An 18,664-nucleotide genomic window follows, 5' to 3' on the forward strand; every position below is an offset into this window, starting at 1 on the left:
AATACGATTACACAAGGTAAATAAAGATAAGGTCCGCACAGCTTGTTCTTACATTTCGAAAGAGTCCGTAAATACCCCTTTATGTCTATTTTGAACTGTTCAAACGTAGGACTCTTCCCAGACCATTTCACTTTATACCACATTCCTAAACGAGGATGCATCTCCTGTTTTAGAACTATTTTGGCTGTGTGGCTTATACAACACACCCACAGTATTCTAATGGTGGACTGCAGATCTGTGCTATAGTTCAGTCGAATTCGAAGTATCCAGCAATCGTACTGGATTTGACTGGGATTCTGAAATGTCTCTTGCAAAAGTATTCGGGTTTGCTTGAACCTTTGAAAAAAAAAGTGATCTGATCTGAAACTACCCAGCTTACAATCTCTGAGGTAGTTGTCACTAAACTCGGACGTGATGTGGCACACATGTGCCGTGTGCCTTTACTTTTGTAAAAAACTGGTATTGGGAAAATTAAAGTCGAAACCCAAAACAGTTACATACTTAAGAGTAAATGCCTCCTAATAGCTAGCAAGCGCTCCTAGTTAGTAAAGTTTTTTGTGTCCCTGCCTGTCACGCGGGAAACTGGGGTTTGATTACCGACGGGGAGACAGCTATTTTTTTTATGATCAGATTCCAATCTTTAATGCTGTGTGTGAGAGTTTACATAACTTTCCTTTTCTCACATTTTCTGACGACTATTCCGAAGGAGCGCCCTGTCAACTCCTAATACTTTTAAAAAAATCTGCCTGCATGTTTGATTATTTTTGTTTTATTTAGAAAAAGTTCAATATTGATCATAACTGAAGAAAATAATGATCAGAAACAAAAACAAAATGTTGAAGATGTAACTCGATCTTGAATCAGAGCTGGGTGACATTGGCTTTTGTTCTGACATGGTTGTACGAGAAACAGGAGGAATCTCTTCTCTCCTATGGAGCATGAGCTGAATCAGGAATGAGACATGTCATATATCAACGCATGACCTACATCGTAAAACTAAAACTAAATTAAAAACTAACATTAAGTTATCAGAGACATTCATTTATATACAAACAAGAGGCAGACAAAGCAATAATTCTACATTAACTTGTCCTGCACTAATCAGACTAATTGAAATGGTCTGATTCAGAGCCTGTGCAGCTCGTGCTAATACAACAACGCCAGTATTGAACCCTCAGCACCATACTGACTACTGAGCACAAGTTCAGCTGCTCTCCAGCTTTGTTACGCACGTTTTTTTATTGCAAATGGAGCTGATCTCCAGACAGTACAGTGTTAATTAGTCAGCAGCCTCTACTAGTAATACATCGCCCCTGTCCAAAATCTCTAGGTAAAAAAACACATTTTATACATTTGTCTGCTTAAAGATATAATCTCTTTAAAAAAGACAAAGGGTTTGTGTGTCAATTGTTTCGATTAATTTCGAACGCAAAGAAAAGTAGTTTTCTTCCAAGAAATCACACATTTGTCGCATCCTCCATACTATACTTCTCTCTTGTAGTAGTAAAGCATTTTGATTTAAACTGAACAATATATTAAATGTTTCATCTATACACTTACGATTAACATAGGCAGCCTTGAACGGATTGCGGAAATCAAATATACATCTGGATTCAGAGTGTGCTTTCCAACTTTTGTGTAACATTTTCCTTTGATAGGGCGGAGTTGTTTTTAAAATCTGGATGAAATAAAAAGGAGTGACGTCAGTGTAAAACAGCTTTCCTTCATGGGGAACAACAGTTGTGTTCCATATTTCTAATTATTTTGGTTTCAAGATAGCAATTTAGTATGAAACATAAAAGCCAGCTGGATAAATCTGTTACACGTCATTTACAATGGTCTTTCAACTAATAGCCCACGCAGGGATCAAACCCCAACTGTTGGTACGAGTTGCGTAAGGCTCTGCAACATGCAGATGAGAAACTAACCTCCGCTTCTTCATTATATACACAGTGAGCTATATATGCGGGCTTACTGCCCCCTACGGGCTCTGTATTTGATTGCGGTACAAGACCGGCCATGGAGAAATGAAGTGAAGAGGGTGTGTTCATTAAAAGGCTCATAGCGTCCCTGGGAGGTCTTAAACCACCACCCTTTTGGTTAACAACCGAGCCACAAGGACTCATGTACAGCTTAACACTTCTCGGTCTCAGTGAAAGTGATACACTCGGTAAAATTTCTGGAGAATCATTTGTCAATTTCACTACGGGATTAATAAAGTATTATCTATCTATCTTAAAGGAAAATCGCCAACAGTGGCCGATATCTATTGGAGTTATTTTCATTCTATACTGCAATTTCTGAAGGGTACCCTGTGAAAATACGAATTTTGACGAGAAGGGATGGACATATAAGGTCAGCAGGCTTGGGGAATTGGACCTTATGGTGAAGGCTGCGGGCTCAGCATCAGCAGAACCTGATCAGTATCGGTTGACTCCGATATACTTTGACAACTTAACTTCTGGATTTAGAGACATTTACCTTAGTGTCGGTATACTAAGATGTTTTGGTAACGAGGAAGGAGGGACAAAGCAAATTGGCAGAATGTGTGCTATTTTGTTGACTACAAGTCCTCACATGCCAGAGGGTCAATATTAAAAAAAAAACGTAACAGTATAATCTCTTGTACTTCACAATTTAACAGTGTCTGTTACATTGTGTCTCACACCTCAGTGTCAGAATTGTGAGACGAGTTTGTAATCAGGAGGGAGGGCCATAGCAATTCAGCAGAAATTGCATTCACCTTTTCCCAATGCATTCTCACATGCCATTTTCTCACATGCCATGCTCAGAGGGTCATATTTTTAAAATGGTATCATTAAATGTCCTGAAGTTCAGGATTTTGACAGTCTGTTATATTGTGTCTCACACCTTGATGTCAGAAATATGAGACGATTTTAAAATCAGGAGGGAGGGCCCTAGCAATATAGCAAACATTGCATTTACCATTTGACAATGTATTCTCTCATGCCATGTTCAGAGGGTCGTATTTAAAAAACGGTACAGTACAATGTTCTGAAGTTCAGGATTTTGATAGTCTTTTCCATTGTGTCTCTCACATCTGTGTCAGAATTTTTAGACATTTTTATAACCAGGAGGTAGGTTCGATCACCCTCTGCTCATCCTCAGTTAACCATATAGTCTCATATGCCATGTTCTAAATGTCCCATTTAAAACTGCTATATTAAAATTTCTTGTAAAATGCAAGAGTTTGAGACTTTTTATGATCAGAAGGCAAGGTCCTGGAAAATATGCAGAAAGTGCCAGTGAATTTACGTTTTGCCTTTGTCTTATTTACTCGTGGTATAACATGCCAGTTTGTTTTATTGTGAGTTGTGTTTCTGAAATGTGCTTCATACAAAAATGCAATTTGGACAGTCTCTACTTACATATTCCCCTTTACTGAGGAAATGTACAGTAATACATCCGGATAAGTATTTTTAAAAATGACTATTTAAATGACTCATTTAAAAATGAGCCATCTACAGGCGAAAGACGACATAACATCACAGCAGCAGCATTTAAGATGGAACGAAAAACGCAAAGCAGCAGCTGGCGAATAAGAAGCCAACTTCAGCCTCGTTAATGCAATAGCATTAGGTGAGGTGGAAAAATATTTCTTGCTCTGAATCTTAACATTTTTATAGGAGGTGTTCTAGGACTTCTTGCCTCAGAAAAAAAAAACTGCCAGTACATCACTTATTTCTACTCCATCAATAGCAGCAGTGTTATCAGTACTGAGCCCTAAATGTAGGTCCTATCATCATATAAAAAGTCGAAAGTATCGACTGCATTCAACTGATAAAATGTATCTTCTATGAGAGTTATATCTTTATCCAAAATACATCGGAAACAAATTTGCACGTTTTTTGAGGGGGATCCTGAAGACTGAGACTCAAAACTTTTTTTTTCCTTCTTTCCAGGAGGAAGGATTATTCAGATGCAAACATTGTCCCAAAATCAATGTACTCTCCATTGATATTCAAATCCTCAAATTCTTCATCTGAACGTCGATATTGAAATATGATATCGTACAAATTGTGGTTTTCTTTTTAAAGCAAATTTTATGCTTTAAATTAAATACATTTTATTGATTATGAATGTGCCGGAAATTTTTCAGTACTTTAGAGGGTTCTGCCATTTTAGATGTTATGCTGTTCCTGTCTGATTTATCAAATGTGTCATTTAAATCTCCAGTCATTTCTATATCAGTCTGAACGCCTTGCAGTAAAGATTGCAATTCATCCAAAAATGCCAAGTTTCCCACTGGTGATACATACAAGGAAATGAATGTATATTTTCCCCCCAAATCAACAAATTTAAAATCAAATACCTCCCTCATCTGCAGGTGGAGAGAATAATGTCAGAATAAATACAGGTTTAAAAGTCAGGAGCATTGATAGTCCTATTTTAAAATGACACTAAAATGCTCACAATATATTAAAAAGCTCTGTTAAATGCAAAAATAATAAAAAAAAATATTAAAACAAGGTAAAAAGAAATAATACACAGTTATAAAGCTCAGGAATTATCAATGTGAAGTTACAATGGGTTGATTGTGTTTCATGTGATTTAAAAAATAAAATGTTTGCAAAAAATCCACTTACAATATGCTAAAAATGGCAAGAATACTTAACCTTTTACTACCAGTGACATATTTAGCCAATGTCCGCCTGGAATTTCCTCCCCCTTAAACATTTGTTATATCTCTGCAGCAGAACATAGCAGGAGCCTGGTTCAGGTCTTAAATTGAAGCTAACCCCCTTGGCTTTGAGTGTGAATAGTCAAATTTCTTATATTTCTTAATGTGTCCACTCAGCAGACAAACATATGAAAAAAAAACAAAAAAAAACAGCTGGCGAACATTTTTTTTTTGGTCTTCAGAGGTCAGATTTTTCAACTATATGCATGTCAAGGGCCTGGGAATGATTTGAAAACCTTGTTCTAGGTGGCTACTAGCTTGGATAAAAAATTGGGACAAATTGATCAATTAGAAAAAATTCTACATCATGTTTTGTGAAGACTGGACCTGGAATGAAATTTCACGCCTATAATAAAAAATCATAAAATATAGAAAATAATAAGAATAAAAACCATTGCAATTGCTATAAAAACCTTAAGACACTGCTAGAGAGCCTTTATCTGCTGTTATGCAATGAAAAAAAACCTCAGAGTTGCCTTCTGGTGTGAAAAAAAGGAGCACTGATAAGAAACTGATAAAAAAAACTGATTGATTATCCCTTCTGAGTCAATGATTGACAGCTAAAAATGCAGATAGAAGCTTCTAGAGGAAGTCTCACCCCCTAAGGGCTCTGAATGGCTGAAAATACAAAGAATGACAGCGGTTTTTACCAATCAAATCGCCTTATTTCTGGCGCTCGTTCTTCAAACATTTACTACGTAATCAGTAACGTTTACTAGTCTCTAGCTCTTGAGATAAACTAGTCTGGGTTATTTTGGATATATATCATGCTCCAGAATAAGGTAAAAACATGGGATATATATATATATATTTGCTGGTTTTTGCTTTTGCGGTTTTGTTGGTAAAAATGTATGATATTGACATGCTGTGCTTGCCGGGTTGCCGTGTGTTTTTATTGGGATTCTGCTAGTTCATTAATTTATTGGTTTATTGCATAATAGTGTCATGTCTGTGGAAACAAACTTTATGGTTTTGTTGTGGTGATATTTGAGAATACGTGCATGTGAGAACATTTGTGGAGCGGTTTCAAACAAACGTTGTTTATCTCGCGTTTATCTTAAAAATAAAAAGTGTCATCTGGGGAGACAGGAGTGGTCCTCGGTGACCGCGATCCGGGCTAAGTTAACAGGTGTGTAATTTAAAAAAAAAATAAAACAAGTTAAAAATAAATACTAAATGGGTTTAACATTCAGGAATGTAATTGGTCAGATGCTTACGATAAGTGATGCTGGTGTTTCGTGTGATTTAGCGAATTCAAAAAAATATTCATTTTAAAAACGGCAAGAGCTCGTATGGAAAAAAAAAAAGTTCGTAAGTATCTTTGTTACAACAGCCGCGCCAGAACTATTCAGATACTGTACATCAGAAAAGTACCTGAACTTGACTGGTTTATATTCAGTTATGTGCATTGGGAACGAAAGGGAGACTTAGATGGATTTTATTAGGGTTTTAGGAATCAGAAAATTTATTTTTACACGTTTATGCCTACGAGCAGAAATAACTTCCTGCTTTCAGCGCTTTTTTTGTTTCTGCTTGTAACCTCGAACAGAGAAACCCAGTACTGAATCACAGAAACACCCCGGAGTTTCTGTGTTTCTGGGATTTAAGAGGGATGTATGCAGCGGTGTTACTAGTCTGGAAGGAGGAGACACGCATTCCGCACGGGGAGCGTAGAGCAATGAGCCGCACCTGCTGCGCGCTGAGTCCTGTCCTATATAACCGCTGAGCACGGACACAGAGAGTCTCCAGCCAGTGTTGGAGAATTATGATTTCTATGTTTTTTTTTCCTTTTGAACAGAAGATGGATTTCTTCCTCTAGTTAAAGTTATTGGAGTTGTGGTTACTGTGCTAGACCGTCGGGAATAGCGCTTTTATTTATTTTTTATCAAGCAGTCTGCTGTATACTGTACGTGAAATAAAGATAAGAGTGCTTTCTTGATACTTCACAAGAGTATACATAATTCACGAGCTGTATTAAAAAAAATGAACTGGAAGAAAAGCAATAGGGCTGGAGTTTATAGACTGTGATGCAAATACGAGAGTAGGAGAGGAGGGGACTAGTTCAGGAGCACAACCGGCCCTCTCCTGCCCATTCTCCCACCAGGGTCTGTTGTAACCCAGTGTGAAATTCAGTGAAATTGCAGTTCAGCTTTTGATCACTCAGCTGCTTTTCCCTGGGAATATGGGGCAAATAAAGGAGATAGCAACCAGACTAGAGGGAGAGTTTTTATTCCTAAGGGATGACTTGTTTTACAACAGCAGACAACTTAAAGAAACAAAAACCTCTGTTCTGCTGCTCCAGGTTGGTTCCACTGGGAACAAGCGTGGCCAGGAGCTCATGAACAGTAATTAGGGGTTGTTTCCACAAGGGGGGCTGGAGTAAGTTAGATGTCAAGGGCAATAAAACTCATTAGACCTAATTGACCAGTTAAAGTGAGTTGTTCTGCTTTCTGCACAGAAACCAGTGCTCTCTTCTCAATGTGTGGGTGAGTCTCTCAGTGATATAACAGCTAGGCAGGACTGCCACTGTGGTCTATTTCATCACCTGTGACCCCATACTCCAAAGACAACAGTCCAATCTAGCATAGAGTGTCCCGGACTGCTCCGTCAGTGACAGTGAGAGGTTTATCTTGTCTCTTGTTCCGCCAGAATGTAACAAATAGTGACCCCTTAATGGAGGAAACTTTAGCTTTTGTAGGTAATTATACCACTTGACAATGTTACAGGTGTTGGGGGGGAACCCCTAGTGATCCCACATTCTCACATAGACAATGGCCAGTCTACACAAACCTCCAGTCAACACAGCCCTGACCCCTGTTATGTCACCCAGGTCTACACTGTGAGACAATGATTATTTAGGAAAATTGTAAGGAATGCATTCCAAAGCAGTCAATGGAAGTATGGAATTAAAATAGTCAAGTCTTGATAAATAGAGTATATTATCTATTTATTATACCTTTACATTGTGACAAAAACAAATTTCAAGTCCATTATGAGCACACACAGCATATTAAAGATGGGTCTCTGCACTGTAAAGGAATCTCAGTTCACTTATAAAAACTTTAGCTAATAAACCTGAAATGTCATTTCTTTTACTGCTTGTTCTTTAAGGTACTAACTCATTGACATTATGTAGATTAAAATAAGACTATTCACAAAGAAAAAGCATTTATCACAAATGTATCATGCCAAATAAACTCTAGTAATCAAGAGCAATTAAGAAAAGGAAACAAAACCATCTTTTGAGGATGCCAGATAGAAATGTAAACACACACTCACACGTGGGGCCAATCTTACCAGAAATCAATTAACCCACCAATGATCTTGGACTGATGTCTGAAAACCAGAGCAAACAGTACAATATTAAGGTACTAAAGCTATTAGTAGAACAGATCTAGCTTCTCAACATAATACTTATGTCTGAACTTCATTGAATAGTGACACTTCAATCTTTCATATTCAATATTTTTCACAAAATCAACAGCTGAGAACAGACCGCCATATACCTTTATCCAGTGGTTTTCAGAGCAGAGACATCCGTGTGGGCAAGAGTTCTTTCCCTGAGGTCCACTGCACGTCAGCTAGCCACGTTCTGGCTGGGTCGTGTGTACTCCTGGGAACATCGCCTGTAATGAATATTGGGGACTTTGTACAAATTAATAATGTGAGCATATTAATATGATTTGTGTTGAAGCCAAACATAGACAATCACTGTTAAAACTTGAATTCAACCTCCAGTGTCTGCTTTTGAAATGCTGATCATCACCCGTCTTCTGGCTTCTAGATGCACGTGTTAATGGATATTTCTTGTCTTCTTTTTTTTCCCCCCATATGCTCTTCTCTGTATCATTAAGTACTTCTGGGTCATTTCATGTACCTCGTGGCATCTTGGCTGGTGGTGAATGGCAGGCAGCTGCTCTAAAAATAACATGCCTATTAATATGATGTTGAAGACAAAACCAAAACAATACAACTTTGTTTTGCACTTTACAATTTATCACAAGCTTGTCATATTTACAGTCATCGACTGATTTAGGCTGCTGTTCCTGTGAAAAATGTCCTTTGTTTAAGAAAGATTCAATTTAAAATCTTTAGGTTTTAAATATAAACCACTGGCAATATGGTAATCACTTTTACAACTTTTAAGAAGTTGCAAGATCCATATCCCTTCCTTATGAACTTGAACTTGAACTTTATTGCCATATGTAACCGGTACTGGTACAATGGAATTCTTACTCACAGAAAGTCTCTCGATTGTAAAACAAGTGTAAAAAACAAGACAAAGTGCAAACAGTGCATCAAGACAATGTACAAGCAAAGAATAGACAATGTGCAAGTAAACATGTAGACAGTTTGAATGTAAACAATACAGACGTGTAAACAATGACTGGAGATGTGCAATAGATAAGAAATCATAAAGAGGTAGATGGTGATGGTGTAGGTGAGGTCCGAGGGGGATGGCTAAATGTGTTCGCCAGTCTCACTGCTTGTGGATAGAAGCTATTGAAGAATCTAGTGGTAAGTGTCCGTATGCTCTTATATCTCTTGCCTGAGGGCAGTGGGGTGAAGAGCTCATGCCCGGGGTGGTGACTGTCCTCTGTGATGGCCAGAATTCTACCACGGCAGCGGTCCTCATAGAGCTGTTTAATCTCGGTGAGACCGCAGCCGATGATCTTCTGGGCCATATTGACCATTCTCTGCAGTGCCTTTCTTTCTCGCGAAGAGGTGTTGCCATACCACACGGTGATCCCGTTGGTGAGGACGCTCTCGATGGTGCAGCGGTAGAAGTTCACCAACACATGTATTGGCATCCCCCATCGCTTGAGGCACCTCAAGAAATAAAGGCGCTGCTGAGCCTTCTTCATGATAGAGTCAGTGTTCACAGTCCAGGTTAGATCTTTAGAGATGTGAATTCCTAAAAACCTAAAGCTGGTGACTGTTTCCACTTCCATTCCATCAATACTGAGTGGGCTGTGAGTGTATGGCCTGTGTCTCCGAAAGTCCACTATTAGCTCTTTCGTTTTCTTTATGTTCAAGTCCAGGTTATTGCTATGACACCACCTAAGCAGCTGTACAACTTCATCCATGTAAGTGGACTCGTCATCATCACTGATCAGTCCTATTATAGTGGTGTCATCGGCAAACTTAATGATGCGGTTGTTGCTGTGTCTTGCTGTGCAGTCGTGAGTAAATAGGGAGTACAACCTTGGACTCAGACAGCAGCCTTGTGGGGTTCCAGTGCTCAGGGTGAGTGGTGTTGATGTTTTATTGCCTATCCGCACCACCTATGGTCTCTCGATAAGAAAGTCCAGCAGCCAGTTGCAGACAGAGTTGCACAGACCTAATCCCCTGAGCTTTGTCACCAGTTGACTGGGTATGATGGAATTGAATGCTGAACTGTAGTCCACAAACAGCATTCTCACATACGAGTTCTTAGTGTCCAGGTGTTCCAAGGCTGTATGCAGAGCCAGGGAGACAGCATCATCCACTGATCTGTTGTTCTGGTAGGCGAACTGCAAGGGGTCCAGGGACTCTGTGATGGAGGAGTTGATGTGTGACAAGACCAGCTTCTCCAGGCATTTCATCACCACAGATGTTAATGCTACTGGGCGGTAATCATTCAGGCATGTCACTTTTGCCTTTTTGGGGGTTGGAACAATAGTGGTTTTTTTGAAGCAGGTGGGGACCATGGACTGTGACAGGGAGGAGTTAAAGATGTCCGTAAGCACTGTGGTCAGCTGGGCTGCACATGTCCTTAGGACTCGAGGTGGTATCCCATCAGGCCCTACAGCCTTACGGATTTTCACCCTGCTCAGAGTCTTCTGCACGTCCTGCTCTGAGAGTTTCAGAACAAACTCGCCCTGCACACTTGGGGTCTTCTCAGCATTGCCCGTGTTCAGAGCATCAAAGCGGGCATAGAAATGGTTCAGCTCGTCAGGCAGGGATGCGTTGTTCGTGTCAATCTCCTGGCTGCAGCCCTTGTAGCCTGAGATTGACTGTAATCCCTGCCACAGCCTCCGGGTGTCAGCGCACTGCGTTTCAAGCCGCACTCTGTAGCTCCGTTTGGCGCGTTTTATGGCTTCCTCTAATGCATACCGTGATTTCTTGTACAGCTCTTTGTCCCCCGATTTGAACGCGATGGATCTATCTTTTATTTTATTGCGAATGTCGTTGTTGAACCACGGTTTCTGATTGGGAAATGACCTAATTTTCATTTCTGATACACAAATGTCGGTGCAGTATTTAATATAGCTGGTGACCGCGTCCGTATACTCATTTAAATCTGTGTCGGGAGCTCTGAATGCGTCCCAGTCTGTACTATCAAAGCAGTCTATTAACTTGCTTTCCGCCTCCTCAGACCAACAACGCACTGACCTGTTCGCAATGGGGGAGGTCTTCAGCTTCTGTTTGTACTCAGGAAGCAACAGGAGAGCGATGTGGTCCGACTTACCGAAACTCGGTTTGGGAAGCGCTTTGTATGCTCCTTTTATTGTTGTGTAGCAGTGATCCAAAATATTGTCTCCTCTTGTCGGTACTGTGACATGCTGAATGTATTTTTGCAGTACTTTCCTCAGAGTGCAGTGGTTGAAGTTGCGAACTACAATTGAGACGGCTTCTGGGTGGGAGTTTTCGTGCTTGTTGATAATGTCGTGTAGTTCGCTATGTGCTGCTTCCACGCAGGCTTGAGGTTGAATGTAAACGGTTGTGATGATAGTGGCGGAAAACTCCCTCGGCAAATAAAAGGGTCGACATTTTATGGTCAGGTGTTCTAGATTCGGCGAGCAGGATTTAGAGATTACCTTCACGTCGGTGCACCACTTGCTGTTGACCAGGAAGCAGACGCCTCCTCCTTTGTGTTTGCCGGTTGCTTGGTGGTTTCTGTCCATGCGGTAAACGGTGAACCCCTTTGGCTGGATGGCGGTGTCCGGGACGCATGCATTCAGCCAGGTTTCAGTGAAGGCATAAACACAGCAGTCCCTCAGGTCCCTTTCCGCATTGATCCGACAATGTAGCTCATCTATCTTATTGTCCAGTGACTGAACATTAGCTAACAAAATAGACGGCAGCGGTGGTCTGTGCGGACGCCTTCGTGGTCGCGCTAGTACGCCGCCTCGTCTCCCCCGGCGTCTGCCCACCTGTTGTTGTTCTTTGCCGCATCTTTGTCCGATCCAGCAGGTGGGGTCCGGTACGTGAAAAAAGTTGTTTGATGACATTAAGGAGTCTGTCCTCAGGTTTAAAAGCGTTTGTCTATCATAAGTAATGACAGACATTGAGCGTCCAACACAAAACAAGAGTATTAACGTATAAATAAACATTAAAACAGACACACAACGAGAGAGCTTTCTGTAAACCGTCGCCATCTTTCCATCTTTTCTTATATCCTTGCTGATGAGAATGAGAAATGCTATTTTCAAGACATTAACACGAATATAATTTTTACATTAATTCCAAGGTACAAGAAAATGAATATCTTCAAAATATGCACTTTAATATACTTACTTAGTTTCTTTTTTGGAAATGGTCAGTGAACCAACCACTCCAGAGCTTGTCCTTCACCTTGAAATTATTTCCTGGAAATGCTGTAATCACAGAGGAGCTCTTCTCCCCTCAAAAATGTCCCTTTTTGTCACAGACAGAATTATGACAGACTGTTCGTTGATTATAAATGACTTTCTTACAGCCCTTACATTGTCTTTTCTCTTTGATTGATTTATCCATCTTCCGATTTGCCTCCTTATCCGGGAGGCAGGCTCAGTGTTTTTCACGAGCATCAATGCACAGTTTTTGTGCAGGTTCATCTGAAAAGAAAAGACATCTCATGTCTCTCTCTGTCATCTGTGAGCTTCAGCAGTTGTCTTTGTGATGACCTTGCCATTGTAATCACACACCACCTCTCCCTTCTGGAAACACCTGGAAGTCACAAACTTCTTCCCCTTCACAGTGTAGTGTGCTCTCACGAGGCACCAGTTCTGAAGGTTTTGGGCATTTACGGGGACAATTATTAATTGTAGCCATAAATTACAAAGTTGATTCTTTTGATGGCTTTAGAATCCAACCATGCGATATAACTCAAACAACGCACACACACAGGTACTAATACACGAGGATACATTTATTAATACATAGAATATGCATGTAAACCTAACAGATCTTATCGAGAGGGTTATCAGAATACAAAAGGTATATATTCAGTCAGTTACGAAGAGTTACATATATGAAGAGGACATACGTTCAGTATATCATTCATTGAGACCGTTTCGTAAATGAACTTGGTTATAACTTCTACATTAGATACTCAAAACAAGTACATAACTCTTAGGAATTAAATTGATATCAACTGGTTGGGATAACAATTGAATTCTCAAGCAGCAATGCATTGAAGTTGAATACTCATCCAATCTCTGGGGATTCAGATCTCCTGCGGGATCTCTGGCTCCGTGCCAGGCTGTGCTGTGCGGCTTGCGACGATGCACTGCTGATGCTCACTGACCGGCTAGTTAGTGTTGGCTTTAACTAGCAGAGTTTGTGCACAGGAGAAAAGATGAATGTGGGTCCCAGCAAGTCATGAAGCGCTAGTTCTGAATAGTGATTCAGCTGTCCACAGTTCCGACCTGTTCACGAGGCTTGCTGCTGATGCTAACCTCGGGTGGATCCTTTGGTTACTCTCTGTCAACCTCCGCTCTCGACTCTTAGAACAGAGGAAAGTTCTGGCACTTGGACACACTGGCCGTTCCGTGGTTGTCCAGGCTCAGGATGGTCAGGAGGCGCGCTGCGAGAATGTCCTACCCTTGGGAGCCTTCTGCTCCTGGGCCGTCCTGCCCTGGAATTCTCCTTTAGAATTCTCCTTAGAAAAGTCTTTAGAATAGTCTTGGAGCTCTGTGTTGCCTGTTTTTACCTAGAGGAACTTCAGCTTATTCATTGGCTGAAAGTTCCATGGGCATCAGAATCCCACGTAGGTTACTCGGCCCTACCAGTCCCTGATTGGTTGATCAAGGTGAGATGTGAGTCACTTACTCCTGACACTTAGGAATGTAGTCCAGATGTCCATCTGGCACTCCCTAGACAGATAGGCGCCAATGGATGACCATTGATCATGATAGCCAGGCTTAGCTAAGTGCATCCCCATTTGGGAGCTGTCCCTTATCAAAAGAAAACATCTTTAAATCAGCCTGCATGAATAGCTTCTCTGTGGCTGCACCACAGAGATGAACAGAGAGATGGGGCCTCATTTGGGAAAGCACAGCAACACTTAATTCTGTCTTATTAATAAGCATTGCCGCTACATATCCCCCCTTTTTGAAGGTCACGAGGTCCTGAGGCGTTGTTGCCTTCAAAACAAAACAGAGTTAAGTGATGTCCCTTGTCATTAGAACATTAACCTTAAATGTCCACATTACTCCTCGAGAATTCATACCGGAACCAGCATTGGGAACAAACAGGATGAATAAAATCTGGAGTATGTATAAACACGGTAGGAGACATCATCTCAGTCTAGGCATTACACATCAGGAAGTTCACTGTCAATATCTGATACCTCTGTAGGCAGATATTTGGGAAGAAGTAACTTCCTTTCTTTTGACATGCTACCTTTGACTCATTCATGCTACCCGGAGTACATCTTGATGTAAGAGTACAGCATTCAGAGTACACTGTCAGTCATGACCCAGCTACCCGGCAGTAGTGTTACAATAACAGTTCCTGTTCCCAGCCCCCCTGATAAACCACGACACCTGTGTTGGGCACCTGCCAGGGTGGGTTGGAGGTTTGTTCCATTAAAGCAAACTAACTACCTGTACCTCTTCAGGGCGTAGTGTTTCTTGGATTTCTATCCAATTCAATAGTGTGGCACCTGAAGGCATCCACGACCTCCAGTTTGGTCTTATGTTGTCTGGTTCCAGACCGTACAGTGTTAAGTTACCATGCTGTACTATGGCCTCCTTGGGAACTTGCAGGAGACTGTTGGTTAGGTAGCTGCATTGTGGTAGCTGTATCATGCCTGTCACAAGTCATAGTGACAGTTAAGTGTGGTGTGCTGACCAGCCATTTACTTCCCACCTGCTCTTCATGGGGTTCATTAACCTCCCTCTGTTCGTTAGTAGCTTTACACCCTTCATTGGTGAATCATTTAGACACAGCCAATGGATAGCTTTGGTAGCCATACCCATCTCAAGATTTGGAACCAAATTCAATCTTGGATTGCCTTCTGGGTGAGCTATGAGCAATGGGGTGGTTAATGTCACATACTCCTCTACTGAGAAGAGTGGAATCAAGTGGGTTGGGAATTGTGCCATGGCTAGACTGGCTACAGTGGCACTGATCTCCCTTAACAGGTCTTGTGTCAACATTCTGGCCTGTTGCACACAAGCATAAACCCACTGTATAACACCGGCAATCATGTCCACTGGTTGAGGGATAAGGTTTAACCCTGTTGCATAGGAAGTTGCCTGTAGGGTTTTCCCTAAGCTTTCCAACTTTTGCTGCTGTTGATACAGTCTGTCACTACCCTCTGGCATCTCTGACACCTGCCTTCTTGGGGCAGTCAGGGTGAGAGTGCCAGTAGCAAACAAACCTACCAAAAATAGCAAACGCACAACAGTGGCAGCAGCGATCAGTCCTCCTAAAAGTCTTTTAGGGTGGCTGATCTCAGTCATCTCCTTCTGAGTGACTGTCGCCTTTCTAAGCTGGCGCAGCATGTACATGGTGTCTTTCTCAGTATGCCATGTGGCATCTTGGGCACCAACATCCTGGAAATCTGGGGAGATCTGACGCAGCTGTTGATGCTCCTCCTCCATTTCCAGGGCATCTGCTTTTTCGATTTGTTCATGCCTGTGCTCTAGGAACCCTGCAGGGGGTGGTGCAGCGGTGGAGCATGCCTGACCCTCGGCTGAGTGATCATCTGGAGCACCTGAGTGATCTGGAATTGTTACCCCAGTCTCACTGTTCAGGTCTACCCTGCAAACTTCCTGATTGAGGAATCCCTCTATCGGCATGTTTACAATCGTTCGCTGGGCGTGGGTGTAGGGCACCTGCTCGCTCCCCCCTTCCCTCGCTAGGGGTTCAGGGAGCTGCCCCAGCAGTGGGATAGCTAGTTCACTGTCTTTGAACTCACTATCACCCACCAGGCCCATGTCAGTGCGGGCGGGGATTCTGACACCCCCCTTTGCCGTGTTCTGCACTAACAGGCGGGTGGCTTGACCATCCAGCTCCAGTCTGGCTGAACCACTGTTGGTCAGACTCAGACTGACAGACTGAGCTGGTGGCTGTAAGAAAACCGGCTCGGCTTTCATTCCCTGTCCCTTCCGGGGGACTGGGTGTGTTGGAAACCCTGCCGTTGAGGCAGGAACAATCAGGTCAGTCTCACTCACTATCTGGTAGTTGTGAGAAATAATGTTACCTGACTGCAGGTTCCCTGGGTCACAGCAGAGGGAATCAGCATCTGGGATCAGGTGTGTCCACAGCGCAGTAGTCTCAGCGTCCAGCTGGACCTCCTCTCTAACCTGTGAATGTTGCACCAGGGGCACCTGGCGGTGGCCCCGTGACAGCTGCTCAAGCAGATCCTCACTAATAGAGGACCTCTCAGGGCTAAGGGTGAGGGCTACAACACCAACCTGCTCTCCTGCCATCTGGATCCCTTCCACCACTGCAGGGTGGTGGTCCTGACCCCTCTTGGGTGCCAGGGTGCACAGGGAAAGCTCCTTTTCATCGCCAGGTGGGGAGATCTGCTCCTCTTTAGGGATGTAAAAGGCGTGTGCTTTACCTGGTGGATCAGGCGGCTGCTTGGAGCACCGCTTCTGTGGCATGGAGGCTGTTGTGACCTCAGCCGGGACATGACTTCCCTGTATATCCGAGGAACAAGAAAATATTTTTATTTCTTGTCCAGAGGGAACAGAAGGAATCTCCACATAGGCTTCTGTGTTCAGTGGGCACTGTGTGAGCACAGTCTGCCTCTTGGCCCCCCTTCCTTCTGTACAGAAGGCTTAGGAGCCTTGACCTGTTTCCACACCTTGCCTTTCTGGTGATCCACCAAAGGTTCCTCTCTGAGTCGCATGCCCTTTTCTTTTTCTACCCGTTTGAGCTTGCTGTATGACATCAAACACCTTTCAACCTCAGTGTCAATCAGTGTCTCACTGGGTAAGACATCTCCCATGGCAGCCTTGAGGTAAAAGCTTCCTGCTTTTCCTCTCTGTTTTACTGCCTGCTCTGTGACTTCAGGGGTGGAGTCAGCACTCGCTTGGGAGTGGCTGACCTCATCCAGGCAGGAACCCTTCCATTCAATCAGATAGACTGAGGGAGGGAGAGGGGGCGGGTCTCCGCCTCCTCCAGTGGAGAGTATCAGCTCATTCACGCTTCCGGCAGCCTTGGGGAGCGGTTGTCTCTGTCCTAATAAAACTTGTTCAAGCCTGGCCAGGCGGGCGGCTACTGAATCCTTTTGTTCAGCTTTATCTAGCCCTTTCTCTTCCCCGGTGTTCTCATGGAACTTAGGACGCTGGGTGTGGTCCTGTGTGCCTGCTTTGGAACGGGGCTTAGCCAGCTCAGGAGCCTGTGCTCCTTCAAGCAGGGGGGAATTAACCCTGCTGGCTCTGACGGCGAACACAGTCGCTTTAACAGCTTTTTGCTCAGAGCGACTTTGGACATCATACTCCCAGGCTTTCTGCACGAATCTCTTAATATCAGTCAACTAGCCCGTGCACAACAACGAAGAGAAAAAAAAATACCACAGTGTTGCCCATAAGAGGGAAAAATAGAAATCAATTGTTCAAACAATTACACCATTCTTACAGTGGTCTCATGTTATTTTTCTTGCCATAAGAACAGTGGGATTGTTCAATTGTATTGTTCCCCAAATGGTTAAATAATAATAATAATGATAATAATAGTGGTGGTAGCTGATCGTTCTTGTCCGTGGCAGAGTGACCTGTGCGAAAAAAGTATGTTGATTTATTCTCCACAAGGCATCACTTTAGCATGGGTTTTAACCCATTCAGTGCTTATTTCAACTAACGCCACGTTCCTTTTTCTAGGTCTTCAAATAGTTTACAATGTAGAGGTATCTTTAGTAATAAGAAAAAAGCTGCACCTCGGAGATCCATCTCACAAAAGCAAAGACTTCTTAAAGTGCACTTATGAGCTGTAGAACCTGAAGGAGTTCTCTCTCCTAGATATTAAACGTGCAGATAATGAAATCAGTGATTTACGATTTCCGCAACCTTCCAATAAATGCATCTAAGACATGTAACAAACACATTGCGCAGCTGCAGTGGTGCATTTGGTCAGTGTGCAGTACATAGTGGAGTCATGCTGAGGTTGTGAGTTCAAGCCTCACCAGTGGCAGTTTTGCCTGTGATTTCAGCTGCAGAAACTTGCTGTTGGATTTAGGTTGGTTCTTCTGTTACTTTTTCCGCTCGATGGAGCTTTATTAATGCAGGCACACCTGCTTCCTCTGCATTTTATTTTATCGCTGCTCACAAACCAACATACTGCAGACACCTCTGATACTGTTAATGCTTGTGGGCCACGTGTTCCTGCTGTCAGCCTATTATACCATGTTCATGCGCGTCTAGAAACATTACTGCTCTAGTACAGGAGCGAAAGACTAAATGAAATCACACCCACTTTGAAAAAATCACGTTTGACAAACCATAGGATGACGAGATTGGGATTCTTTGGTTGTTTGAGTACATAAATCAAAGACACTGCGTTCAGCATATTCACATCAGGCTCTCGGACAGAGATAAACCCAGAGAAAATCTTCTCACGTTTTAATCTGTAACTGCAGGAATCAACAAATTGTTAATTATTTCAACTTCACTTACAATTTTTAAACAATTTACAAACCCCACAGTGGACGACATTTGGCTCCGGCACACATCAGTTGCTTGGGATATCATTGTAATATTTAATTTGCTTTCCCGTCACACCACTTTTATTAATAATGAAGTTTATCAATACACGTTTATTTAA

Source organism: Atractosteus spatula, unplaced genomic scaffold, assembly GCF_055471065.1.
Source record: "Atractosteus spatula isolate fAtrSpa1 unplaced genomic scaffold, fAtrSpa1.hap1 Scaffold_72, whole genome shotgun sequence".
NCBI lineage: Eukaryota > Metazoa > Chordata > Actinopteri > Semionotiformes > Lepisosteidae > Atractosteus > Atractosteus spatula.